The following is a 12,371-nucleotide window of genomic DNA, read 5'->3' as shown; positions in this document are numbered from 1 at the left end:
CACACCATAACATTGCATAGTTACAGTAAACATGCAGGCTGGATCATCATTTCCACTTTTCTGATGATGTAATGAGACTCTGAGAGTTTGGGACGTCTGCCCAGGCTCCCAGCAAATACAGATTGAGCTGATGGAGTGCACACAGCCTCTTTGAAGGACTGGGCTAGGCCTTGACATGACCAGAAAGAGGGTGAGATCATTTTTGTCCTCTGGGTGGTGTGAGGCCCCTGCTCTTTATCCACTGGTCCTGGAAACAGGAGCCCCTGTGTTCTGCAGAAGCGTGTGCTGTGGCTGGAAGGGCCTGGACCTTCTTTTCTGCTCTTTCTGGGAGCACACTCTGTGGCAGGAGGTGGGGTGGGACCATTCCCTCTGTCCACTGAGGCTGCCTGAGGATGTCCAGCTCACACATGGCCTGCAGTGGGGCCGTGGACCCCGGCACCTCGGGGGTGATTTAGAAGCCAGGAAGACAGGACGAGAATGGTATTGCTCCCATGCCAGTCTTCATTTTCCTCTGTGTCTTCTCAGTCAATTACCACATCGATCCTAGAGACAAGTTTCTGATATATCTAATAAAGTCTTTGTTTGAGTTTTATGAATTGTTCTGTGTTTGTTTCTTTGTATGGAATTGCAGTGTGATCCAGAAGGCCTTTGCTTCCTGGCTTCATGTTCTGTTTTGTGGGTAGGACAATGGCTGTGGTCTGTGTGTCTCTCTGTGCAGGTTGACGAGGAACTCTGTGTAGGCAGGGTCATACACGGTATTGGGCTGGGTCCTGGAGCAGAACCTTGCCTTTGAGGAGCCTGTCTGCTCAGTCCAGGGCTGAGCACAATACCGGTCACGGCTGGCAGTGCTCGGCAGATACAGGGGTGAAGAGCCGTGCAGGCTGCTCTGCACACCGCCACCAGCACAGGCCTGGGAGCTGTCGCCCACACTTTCTACACTAACTCACATAAGGGCAGAGATTCCCCAGCTTTCTCGGCTCACTGTACCCTTTTGGTCTTGGTAAATTTTTTGCGGTGCCCCTTGGCCAAAAAAAAAAAAAAAAAAAAAAAAAACCCAAACCAAACTAAACAAAACAAAAAACCCCCTACATGGGACGCCTGGGTGGCTCAGTTGGTTAAGCAGCTGCCTTCGGCTCAGGTCATGATCCCAGCGTCCTGGGATCGAGTCCCACATCGGGCTCCTTGCTCAGCAGGGAGCCTGCTTCTCCCTCTGCCTCTGCCTGCCATTCTGTCTGCCTGTGCTCGCTCCCTCTCTCTCTCTGATAAATAAATAAAATCTTTAAAAAAAAAAAAGAAAAAAAAGATTCTCTCTCTCCCTCTCCCTCTCCCTCTGTTCCCTGCTCTCTCTCTCTCAAATAAATAAATAAATCTTTAAAAAAAAAAACAAAAACCCACAGTTGTGCTTATTAAATGGATTGATTCTTGGGGCACCTGGGTAGCTCTGTCAGTTGTGTGTCTGTCTTGGGCTTCGGTCACGATCTTGGGGTCCTGGGATTGAGCCTTACGTCAGACTCTTGCTTAGTGGGGAGCCTGCTTTTCCTTCTTCCTTCCTGCTCTCTCCCCTTCTCTTTCTCTCCCAAATAAATAAATGAATTCTTTAAAAATAAATAAATAAATAGATTGATTCTCAACATTTAATAAGTTGACATCGAAGGTCCTAACAGCTTGTTACCTGTCCTAACAGCTTGTTACCTTTAGGACACTGAACAGTGTCTCAGACCATAGAATCCCATTAGACACTGCCATACTCATGTCTTGTTCCACATGGATTCTCACACTGTACTTGCCTTTTATCACAGCAATCCTGAAATCCAAGGGTCTTGATGATGTGGCATTATGGAAAGAATGCAATGATCTGATGTTGAGACCGAATTACCTGGAACTAGTCATTTGCATGGTGTCTGACAGGTGTCATGATTATTTCCAGTGGCATCTCTCTAAGTTTGCTGGGCTCCCCATGCTACCTCAGCTCGTGTCACAACAGCCCTCATGTCACTTTCCTCTTTCCACTCACCTCAGTGTTTGTCTGGTGCTGACAGTGTCCTCTGTTTTAGGGATAGAGCCCTGCAGAAAGTGCTTGCAAGGGTCTCCTGGTCTAGGGGGAGAGCAATCACAATATGATCCAGCCTTGGCCACACTGGAGGTCAGGGCAAGTGTTATATGAATGACAGGTGAAGAGCTCAATGCGTCTAAGAGAGTGTGTGGTGGGATAAGGCAGGTGTGGGGTATGCGGCCCGCACATGTTCTAATCTACCCTGAGAACTAGGGGGATGCATCAGGTGGAGGCTGACCCTGGAGCTTGTTCTTAAAAGAGTATGAGCTGGAGGAGGAGGATGGACCAGGGATATTCAGGGATGAAGGTGCTGCCATGCCTCAGCAGCTAGGATGGGGCAAGTCCCCCTGGAGGAGCCAGGAAGGCTTGCAGTTGGGTAGAACCTGCATTTTGGGACCTGGGCTGCCTTCTGAAGAGGGAGGGAGTCAGGCTCCTGCACTGAAGGGCTGAATCCAGGGTCTTCTCCCTAAGAACCTGCCAGCAGCACAGCCCCAAATCTTTCCTATGATGGCATTTTTTTCTTTCTTTCTTCATTTTTCTGTCAGCAAAGTGAAACGTGTTTTGCCAGTGCTATAAACCATGTTTTCCAGGTTTATTTGTATCTCTCAGCCTCCTCGCCTCCATCCTTGGCCTCTTTCCCTCTGATTGGGGGAAAACCTGCCTTGTCCTGCAGAACAGCAAGTTGACAAATACCTTCTGTTCTTCCTCCCAGGCACCCCCATTCCTTTGATGGTGAGCTTGAGATGCTACTGCCACAGTTGATATTTTACACTTCGGGAGTAGTCTTCAATGATTTCTTCTCATGTGTTTATGATTTTAGTGCCACCCTCTCTTGGTCCCTAGAAAGTTGACATGGTGTCTTTTGGTGAAGATGATGCTTTTCTGCAATTCTGTTCAAAAGCTGTTTAAAGAATCACTGAGAGGCATTCTCATTTGCCCAAGCCTGGCTGTGGGCACTGATTCTGTGGGGAGGAATTGGCATTGATTGATCCTTTGGCAACAGAGCTGTAACAGTAACATCTGTACTTCAGTATGTCAGATACTATCCTCTCAAAAATTTCCCAGTGGCCTGGAAGAGTGGCAGAGAGGTAAGAAGGAGCATTTGGACTTCTGAGCAAGTCCTGTGCTGCTCTGGGCAGAGGCCTGGCTGATCTGTCTCTACTCTTATGCTCTCCCTGGTGTGGAGTGGAAAGGTATCCTCCATGCCTGAAGCTTGGGCTTCGAGGTGGTGGTACTGGAGCCTCTGCTCTGAGGGAGAAGGTAGGCAGTTAATGGCAGATGCTCCACCACATGTGAGGCAAAGTGGCCAGCTCTGTTAAATGAGATCATGAGACAGAGAAGCAAACTCAATCCTTTCTCAGGGTGCCAACCTCACGTCTGGCCCAGCCCTGTTGAGAATTGGGTAAGGCACCAGAGCCTAGCTTTCTTCCATTTTAGGACTTGTCCCTCCCTCTTGCAGGAGCCCAGAGCCCACATGTATTCTCCTGTGTTCCTCAGCATCCCTCTACATCCTTCTGCATCCTCATGAAGCTCCATTATGCCCCAGCCATGTTTTGAGGCTGCTCATTCACACACTACCTGTAAATCCCATGCCCTTCTCTTGCATGACATTCTTTTGAGATCAGCTGCCCTGACAACCTGTTGGATGGTGGTTTGATGATTGGCCCATTGAAGTAGCACTGTCTGTTTACTCCTGGAATGTGCTGGCACTTCATTAGCACCAGCCCATGGAGGACAGGAAGGTACTGGAAGAACTGGGGCCAGGGCCTGGAGAAAGAACCAGGTAGTTGAAGGGGTACACTGGGCTCAGACTTACTGACAAATGACGGAGGAAGACCTGGGCTCTACAGAGCCAGTGTACCATCTAAGTAAGTATTAGCTGTGGTGGGGAATGACATTGAATACCATTCTCAAACCGCCCCCTAGGGTGAGACAGCTGCCCATTTTCCAGTCCATAGCTTCTGATATCTCCCATAGTCTACAACCCATCATTCACCCTGCAGCCAGAGACATCAACCTCAAACCCAGATCTCAACGGTGCCACTCTTTTGTTTAAATCCCTTCAGTCATTCTAGTTGTATTAAGGATAAAGTCAAAGCTCCTTAACCTGTGTCTATGATCCCTTATGATCCAGCCCCCACTGACACTCGACCCTGTGGTTGTTAGTACTTTTCACACATACACCATAATGGCTATTATCCCCGCTCTTGCTGATGCTGTTTCCTCTGCCTGGGATGGCCATTTTTTCCTCCCTGCCTCCCACCCAAACTGCCTGCTAATTCCTATTCATCTTTTCGGACTCATTACACCAGGCCTCTCTCTCTCCAGGAAGCCCTCGTAGGGTGCTGCTAGCTGGGGTTGGAGCCTCTTCTGTGAGCTTGCAGAGCACTGTGGTATCCCTCGGAGCAGGCACCACACTGCAGCCTCATGGTTTATGTATTAATTTTTCTCCTTCTCTAGAGCACAAGATAACTGAAGTCAACCATTGTGATCTTCATAGGTACATATGTGTTTGTTGATGGACTGAGTGAATGAAGAGAAGGTACTCAGAAGCAGGCCTATGGCTGAGTCATTTTTTGGGTCTGTTTGTGTGAAGTGGCAGGCCCCAAGCCAGAGGCTGGGGGATTGAGGAGAAAAGTCACTACTAGTAAGATGAGGCAGTGGTCAGTACCTCATCCTGCAGCCAGGATCCTAGGCTGTCACCTAGGCTGGGAAATCAAAGTGTAAATCATAAAAGGAAAATGGGTAGGAGTGTAGATGGGTGTGAACATGTTGAGGGTGGAGGAAGCCTGCAACTCATTAAGGCTCCACCTGAAAAATTGCCACCATCACTGGTAAGAGATCTTGTTGGGATCAGCCTCCTGGAAGAAGTCAAGGACTGGCTTAGAAGCCACAGGGATGATGGATGAATGGGGTGGATTTCAGGAGCAGTGGAATAAGGGCTACTTTTGAGGGATCTTGTGAGTAGAAGACCTCTTGCCATTTCTCTGCCTTCTTCCTCCATTGGCCCAACAACAACCTGCAAGATGGCATTGTCTTTTAAACTGTGCTCATTAGGATGTGATTAATTCAGTTGTCTGTGCCTCTACCTGACCTGGGTATTGAGATGAGATAAGTTGCCAACAGTAGGCACTGTCATCTTCCCTCTGTACTTCAACAGCACCAGGTTTCTAAGGCAGGACAACCGGATAATGGTCATGGAAGTCATCCATGTTTGCCCTTCAGGAACAAGTCAAGGGAATTTGGCATGTGAGACTCAAGATGGCTGCCTGAAAAAAATCCCATATGTTCCCTGGGAGCCTAAACTGTACTTTCTCTGTATGATTTTGTTTCCAAGACTATGGTACCTTTCTGTCTTCCTTCTTGCTTTAGGAAGGGCTGTTTTGTTATCAAAAGTGGTTGCAAATTTATTTTTTCATGAAAAATGAGAACTCCCAGTTTCCTAAGAATAAACTATTCTAATTGTTTTGGATGTTTTGAAGTTAAACAGCGAATGGTTATTTAAAAACGAGGACACAGCCCCACGTTTTTACACATCTCCATTCATGTGGAGATTTACTCATGATAACATGCCTGCAGTAACAGGCAATACTTCTGGTTTGTTGTGAAGATAAAATAAGGATGTGTGTATATATCTAAAATACACTGTGTAGGTCTTTGTATATAAAGCTTTTTACCCTCGGGATGTATTCACACACACATATTAACACACACACGCGCGCACACACAGACACACACTCTTACCTATCAGTGTAGCAGCAAACAAATATTTGGTATGATACAAATACCTAATAATTGGTTATTTGGTTTAGAATAGATTGACAACCCCAAATGGGCCTCTCTAGTTGAATGGCTTTCTTGAACATGTGAAGCCCTTAGAGAATTTAGCACATGGAGCCACAGGAACCAGGCCCCTTGGAACTATGGAATGTTAGTTAATGGAATTCTAGGGATAATTCATAACTTTTCTTCAAAACTATTCTCTTTCAGGGCACCTGGGTGGCTCAGTGGGTTAAGCCTCTGCCTTCGGCTCAGGTCATGATCCCAGGGTCCTGGAATTGAGCCCCAAATTGGGCTCTCTGCTCAGTGGAGAGCCTGCTTCCTCCTCTCCCTCTGCCTGCCTCTCTGCCTACTTGTGATCTCTCTTTCTCCCTGTCAAATAAATAAATAAAAATCTTAAAAAAAAAAAAAAAACAAAAACTATTCTCTATTCTCTTTCGTAGTCCCTTTTGTGCGCTTTAAGTTGCAAGGATTAGACTAGATTGAAAACTCCTGTCATGAACATTATGACCCTCATGACCACCATCTTCCAAGAACTGCAATAACTGATTTCTTTTCTCTTAAGAGTAAGACAGAAGGTAACTTTTTTACAACTTTGTGCGCTGGTTAGTTTGCATCTTGAAGTATTCCAGTATCTCAGTGTGTAGAATATATTGCCGCATAAAATAAGGGGAAAATGTAACGAGAAATTAAATATATTTTAAGAAACTCAAATGAAAAATTATTGACATTTTAATTCAAATTCACGTTGGTAAGTCTGTTCTCCAACAGCAGCAAAAGACATAAACTCTTTAAATTTGTTCATAACTTTGAGCTATAAAAGACATCATTATTAACTATTTTTTCTCATATGGTACCAAAGGCTTTAAGTTTAAGAGCTTGGAAAAGTAAAGAAAACATGCAGAGTATTAATAACATCATGAAACTGTGTAGGTCTTTGTATATAATGCTTTTTACCTTCGGGATGTATTCACAGGTGTTCTCTCATTTGAGGCCCCCAGCCTGCCTGTGAGCTGGCCAGGAAGGTTTTGTTATTCCCGCTCATCGGAGCTGCATATTAAGGCATGGAGAGTTAAGGGACTTGTTCAAGGTCACTTAATTAGTAAAGGACAGAGCTGCTGACAAAAGCAAGGCCAGTTGCTGCCAAGTCTAGTCTATTCTGCCGTCCGCTGGCTCTTAATCCTCCCAGTCTCACTGCCCTGCCCTGGGTCAATTTTTAATTCTTGGGATGGTTTCACCCTCCTCCTAAGTGAGCTCCCATCCCAATCCTCCTCATCTCAATTATTTTCTTGTTCTGCAGTAGTCCTCCAGTGCCTCCCCTGAGCACAGCCTCATGACTCCTAACTAGAGCATATCCGCAGTCATGTCATTGCCCTTTGGAGAATCTTTAGGAGCTTCCTGTTGCCAACCATGTAAATCCTCACTTCCTTTGCACACCCACCTGTCCTTCTACCCTGTCTCCACTGATTCTCTGGGTGTCCTCAAAGCCCCAGCCTAACTGAGTGACTTTCTTCACTTGGGTTCTGCCTGCTCTCCTGGCTCATTGCTTTGCTCATCGCCGTTAAGCTCCACCTGTAACAGCCCCCAACACCATGCCATAGATCTGTGCCTCTGGGTTCCTTTCAGATGAGACTTTCCCAAAGAAGCTAACATCCTTTTGCCTCAAATTCAAGGACCTCTCCTCCCTTGAACACTATAGCCCTTTGGACCCATATCATCGCCTTGATGGACTTTCTGCTGTGTGACACGGTAGACTGGCCTTGCTCCTCTTATCAGAGTCTGTGGATGCCTTGAAGGAATGGACCTATGGATAGAGTGACATAAAGTTTGGGACACCAGTTTTGGAACCAGACCCATATAGGGTCAAGCCACTCTATTCTCCCACTACCACCCATGGGATCTCTAGCCAGTCATTACGCCATGGCTGAAATTACTTCTGGGTCTTACAAATATGATATGTGCATTCCCCCCTCAGAGGTCTTGCTGTGATTTGGGCTGGGTTATGGTCTGGGCGTTAGAATTTTTAAAAGCTTCTTGGTTGATTCTGATGAGTAGGACAGTTTGAGAGTCATTGATTTAACCTGCTTGAGTAAGTAGGCTAGAATGTACTCTCAGATAAAACACTGTCTCCCAGAATTCCTGGCACCATATGAGATGGAATGCATGGGGTGTCTGGTGGGCTGTGCCCTCCCTATGCTGTCCATGGAGGGGGATTGTCATAAGGACGCTTCAGTGTTGTAGCCTCCACAATTCCTAACACAAGGTCCCAAACAGAGAAGGTGCTCAAAGCCTAGTTCTCAAATATGAAACAGAAGAGAAGTATGTGCTTTTGTGACAGAAGTGTGACCTATCAATAATTCTGGTGACCATTTTGATGACCATGGTTGCTCCAAGTGATCTACAAAGTTCTTTGCAGTATTCATCCTGCACACATCTGCAGTTGGCCTTGGTGGCCCTCTGCCCCCATGGGCTTCTGCAGCAGGTCCCCCTGAGGCCGCCTCATGCAGCCTCACCCTGGGGGGAGCTGACTAGTTGCTGATACTGTTGTTTTCAAGGGGAATTGCGACCTCTTTCTTCTCCAAGTCCTGATGGCTGCAAGAGGACACACATTTTAGAAATAGCTCTGGGATATAATGATGGGATTCAGCTTCCGGGGAAAGCTAAAAAACTGATGATGAGACCCATTGTCTGCCTGCCCTTTGTTCGTGTCAGATGTTCTGCACAACATTATGGGGGGGCAGTTGATGTTCTTTGTAAAAACTTGGGTAGGCAATGCTGTCTTTAATGATGAATTTTTGCCTTGAGGAAATCAATCAAAGGGATGATTATGGCTTAGAATTATCAGGCTCTTTTCTTGATATTCGTTTGTTTTTCTCAGGACCAAATAGCTATTAGTAGTCCTTCCTGATGCCAGAGAAAAGAAATGACCATTGAAGATTTGGGATCTTTGTGCTGTTAAATGAAATGCTTATGGAATAAATAGTATCTCTGATTATGAAGGACATTGTAGAGCTTCGTGCTCTGCAGGGCTGGAGAGAAATGGGAGGAGAGGCCTCATAAAAGCGTAGTCAATTATTTTGAAGATGACTTGGCATCTTTTAATTCCTCTCCAGATAATGAAATATCTATTTGAGCCTGAGGCTGTTGCATCATTTCTGGTATATCCAACAAAATTTATTCAACAATCATTTATTGAGTACTTATCTGTGCCAGGCCTTGGGCTAGGGGCTGGAGATACACAGAGCAATGAGCAGCAGTCACCATGCATGGAGAGGTCTGTGTCTGCTGGAGAGAGGTGGAGAGCAGAGAGAAGTCTAGACTTCCTGGAGGATGTGTGGCTAGGTCAGGCTTGAAGAAAGTGGTGGGGTTACACAGGAGGGAAGAGCTGTAAATCAGGTTAAGGGTTCTAAGTCCCCAGGAGCTGGGCTCATCCAGGGATGCAACACAACCTTCCTGATTCTTAGCTTACACATGGTTGTAGAGTGCAGACCAGGCTCACACCGTGGATGACTGCAGGGGTGGGCACAATGAGGCTCCCTTGGGCAGCAGTCAGTGGAGTCAGGAGCACAGGAGACACGGACTCGAGCCCCAGCTCTGTCCCATGCCTGTGTATGACATCAGCCACTGAGGCCCACTGGGCTCCTGTGCCAGCATCTGGCCCCTGCAGCCTCTGATACTCTCTGAATCCTTGACCATACCACTAAAGAGAGTCAGGGAGGCTGCATCTATGGAAGCTTCCTGGAGGAAGGGACTTGATGGGGCCCTGAGGCATGTAGGTTTCACAGTTTGAGGGGATCCTTCTTTATTCTTCCAGGCATCCTAAGAGCATTTCAGTCCTCCACCCTTCCCCCAGGCTGCAGGGTTGCAGAAGGAAGCAAAGTTGTTATTATGAGCATCTCTCTGAGGATTTGAATTCTTTGTACGTCCTACATCTAGAGGAGAGGAAGAAGCATGGGCTGTGGATCCCCAAGGCAGGTTGTGCAGTAAGCTCTTTCCCTGCTGATAGCACCACCCAACTCCTTATCGGGGTTCTGCTTGCTCCTCAGTAAAATGAGGGTGATGCTGATTACTCAAAGGCTTGTGAGGATTTCATGACATCCTCTCTGAAATTCAACAGAAGTCACAGTCTGTGGCCAGCACTCTGAAAATCATGGTCCCTTCTCATAGTGAGGGGGATGCATGATGAGGAGTGTGGGGAGGGGGCAGTGCTGGTGGCACATTGCCCCATCTCAGTCCAGGATGGAAAGTGTGAGATCGGAGAGCCATGGCTTTCTCCTGCCTTGGCCCACATGTAGCCCTCTGCAGTGCTTGTCGAATGAATGACTGGATGAGTGAATGAATGAAGAAAAAAAATCCAAACTGCTACTCTGGTATTTTTAGCTAGGAATTTTGTCTCAGCATCTGTCTTTATTGTTAGAAATTAATTGTTCTTTAGTCTACCTTGAAAGTAAAAAGGATTCTCGTGGAGTTTTACATAACGAGTGAGATGATGTCGGGAGTCGGATTTTGGGTGAGGCTGCTGGGAGAGGGAACCTGCTCTTGTCTGGTGCTCACTGAGAGCTGGGCACTGAGTGCTTCCCTGAGGTACCCCTGGGGCAAGGCCTTGATGCCAGGGACCCTTGATCCAGAGGGCTGGAGCCCTGAGGTAGGCTCTGGCTGGGTGTGGTCTGCCAGGAGCCATCCCCACACCTATGCTAAGTTTCCTTCATCACTGAGGGGCTGCCTCTCTGTGACTGGCTTGGAGTGAAGCCTGTGGTTGAGCACAGCCTCATTAGTAGTTGGCTCAGATTAGTGACCTGGGCTTAGAAACTCAGCTGAGGACTGGAGGACTCATCTCAGATGATGGTTCAAGAGGTGGAGAGTCTGGACAAGGGGTCTGTCTGCCCTAAAGGCATGACATTGGGAAAAAATGGGGTGAGAGGGAGAAAGATTTATCCTCAGGGACCAAGGGGTTGTCAGCTGGTCTGGAACACTTGAGGTTGGGCAGTGAGGCAGAGGGAGGCTAGGAACTTGGGGTCTGAACATGCCTGGCATTTGCAGAAACAGCATTTTCAGGAAGCTGACATGGCCCACTCAGGCAGGTTTCTGGGAAAGACTGGGGACTGTGGTCATGTCACGAAGAAGAGTTTCGAATGGAATTTGTGAAGTCTGATGCTAAGATTGGGATGAAATCTGCTGAATTATTCATGACAACCCTGGCTTTGTCATTCCTGTCCCAAGTGGCTGGTTTTTTACCTCTTCCCAAACCCAGGGTGCTGTAAGCCTGAGAGAAAGCAATTTGATGTCAACATTCTGAAGAAACCTTGCTGTGACAGGAAGAAGCTGCAGGTGTGGGGCCTTAGGGTGGCAATACCTGTCCTGTGAGAACTGGTTTGGGAATGAGAGCCATGGGGCAAGGACTAAAATGCCTGGTCTTCTGGACTCAAACATGACACCTTCAGCTATGAGATTCTCCCCCCCCCGCAGTTCTGCCCATGTCTAGATCAGGCTCTGTTCAGGGGAAGGCGATACCCCAGACCAAATTACCCTGCTTCTCCTGCTTCCCCAGAGGTCACGGTGATCTCCCCAGAGTTCTGTAAAGGGAAGATGGGGTGTCCGTGGAAAAACAACAAGGTCCCTTAGGAAGCTGCCTTGACTGAATTTACACTTGCGCTTAATGTGTTCCAGCGTATGCTATACTGAGTAAATTGAAATTGGACAGGAAGGTTTTTAACCAATTTATCAGTCCAAGTAAACCCCTGTTAAGAGGTAGAAATGAGCTCTTATGGGGATAATAGCCATAGGAAAACAAAGTGCAATAATACTCTTCTCTTTCCAAATTATGTAAAAAATCAATCGCTGGTTCTTTGCTAACGAGCCTAATGTCTTGTGCTGTAGTGTGCTCCAGGAAACCAGGCCCGAGTGAGGTTGGCGTGCAGCAGCCCTCCGGCCCATACAGAGCTCTCGGAGTTTATTTGTCTTAGAGAGATGAGCAGAGGAGGGCGAGTGCTTGTTGTGTGGGCTCAACTGGGTGGTAATGGTATGGCCCAAGAGTGGGGCTCTGAGGAGAAGTTGGGCACTCCTTTGCCTAGAGCATTGGCAAATGCTTGATCTCATGTAATCCTTGGGACACTGTCAGTCTGCAGAGTTGGAAGCTGGAGCTCTGAGTGAGGAAGTGTCTCCTGAAATGCCTCTCAGTGAGTTAGAGCTCAGAGTGGTGTCCTCCTGTCTGGGTCTAGCTGTGCACGCCGTAGTTCCTGGATTCCTAACTGAGGATGGGGAGAGCAGGCACAGCCTCAAGAACTAGAGCCAGAGCTGTTGGAGCAGGTGGAAGGCTCAGGGAATTTCTGCTAGACAGCGCCTCGGGCAAAGGGGAAACTCAGAGCAAGCCCTGTGAGGTACCTCAGGTGCTAGGACGGGGCTGCAGGAAGGCTGCTAGGTTTGTGCTTGACTGTGCCCTCCTTCAGGGCAGACACTATCTGTCATGGGCCCACTGGCACCTAGAGCATGGAGTGGGTGCTTGTTAAGTGTTAATGAATGAATGACACTGTCATTCCTA

The 12,371-nt window shown here is 47.4% G+C and overlaps 1 protein-coding gene across 1 annotated transcript in view; it reads left to right on the top strand.

Annotated features, from left to right (window-relative positions):
* CLSTN2 (calsyntenin 2) overlaps positions 1 to 12,371 on the top strand; it is a 630,232-nt gene that overhangs the window by 26,990 nt on the left and 590,871 nt on the right. The gene's annotated exons all lie outside the window — the stretch shown is intronic.

Source organism: Mustela putorius, unplaced genomic scaffold (assembly GCF_011764305.1).
Source record: "Mustela putorius furo isolate JIRA1106 unplaced genomic scaffold, ASM1176430v1.1 tig00003834_pilon_pilon_pilon, whole genome shotgun sequence".
Taxonomy (NCBI): Eukaryota; Metazoa; Chordata; class Mammalia; order Carnivora; family Mustelidae; genus Mustela; species Mustela putorius.
Note: the sequence above shows the minus strand (reverse complement) of the source record. Positions and strands in the feature narration are given on the sequence as shown.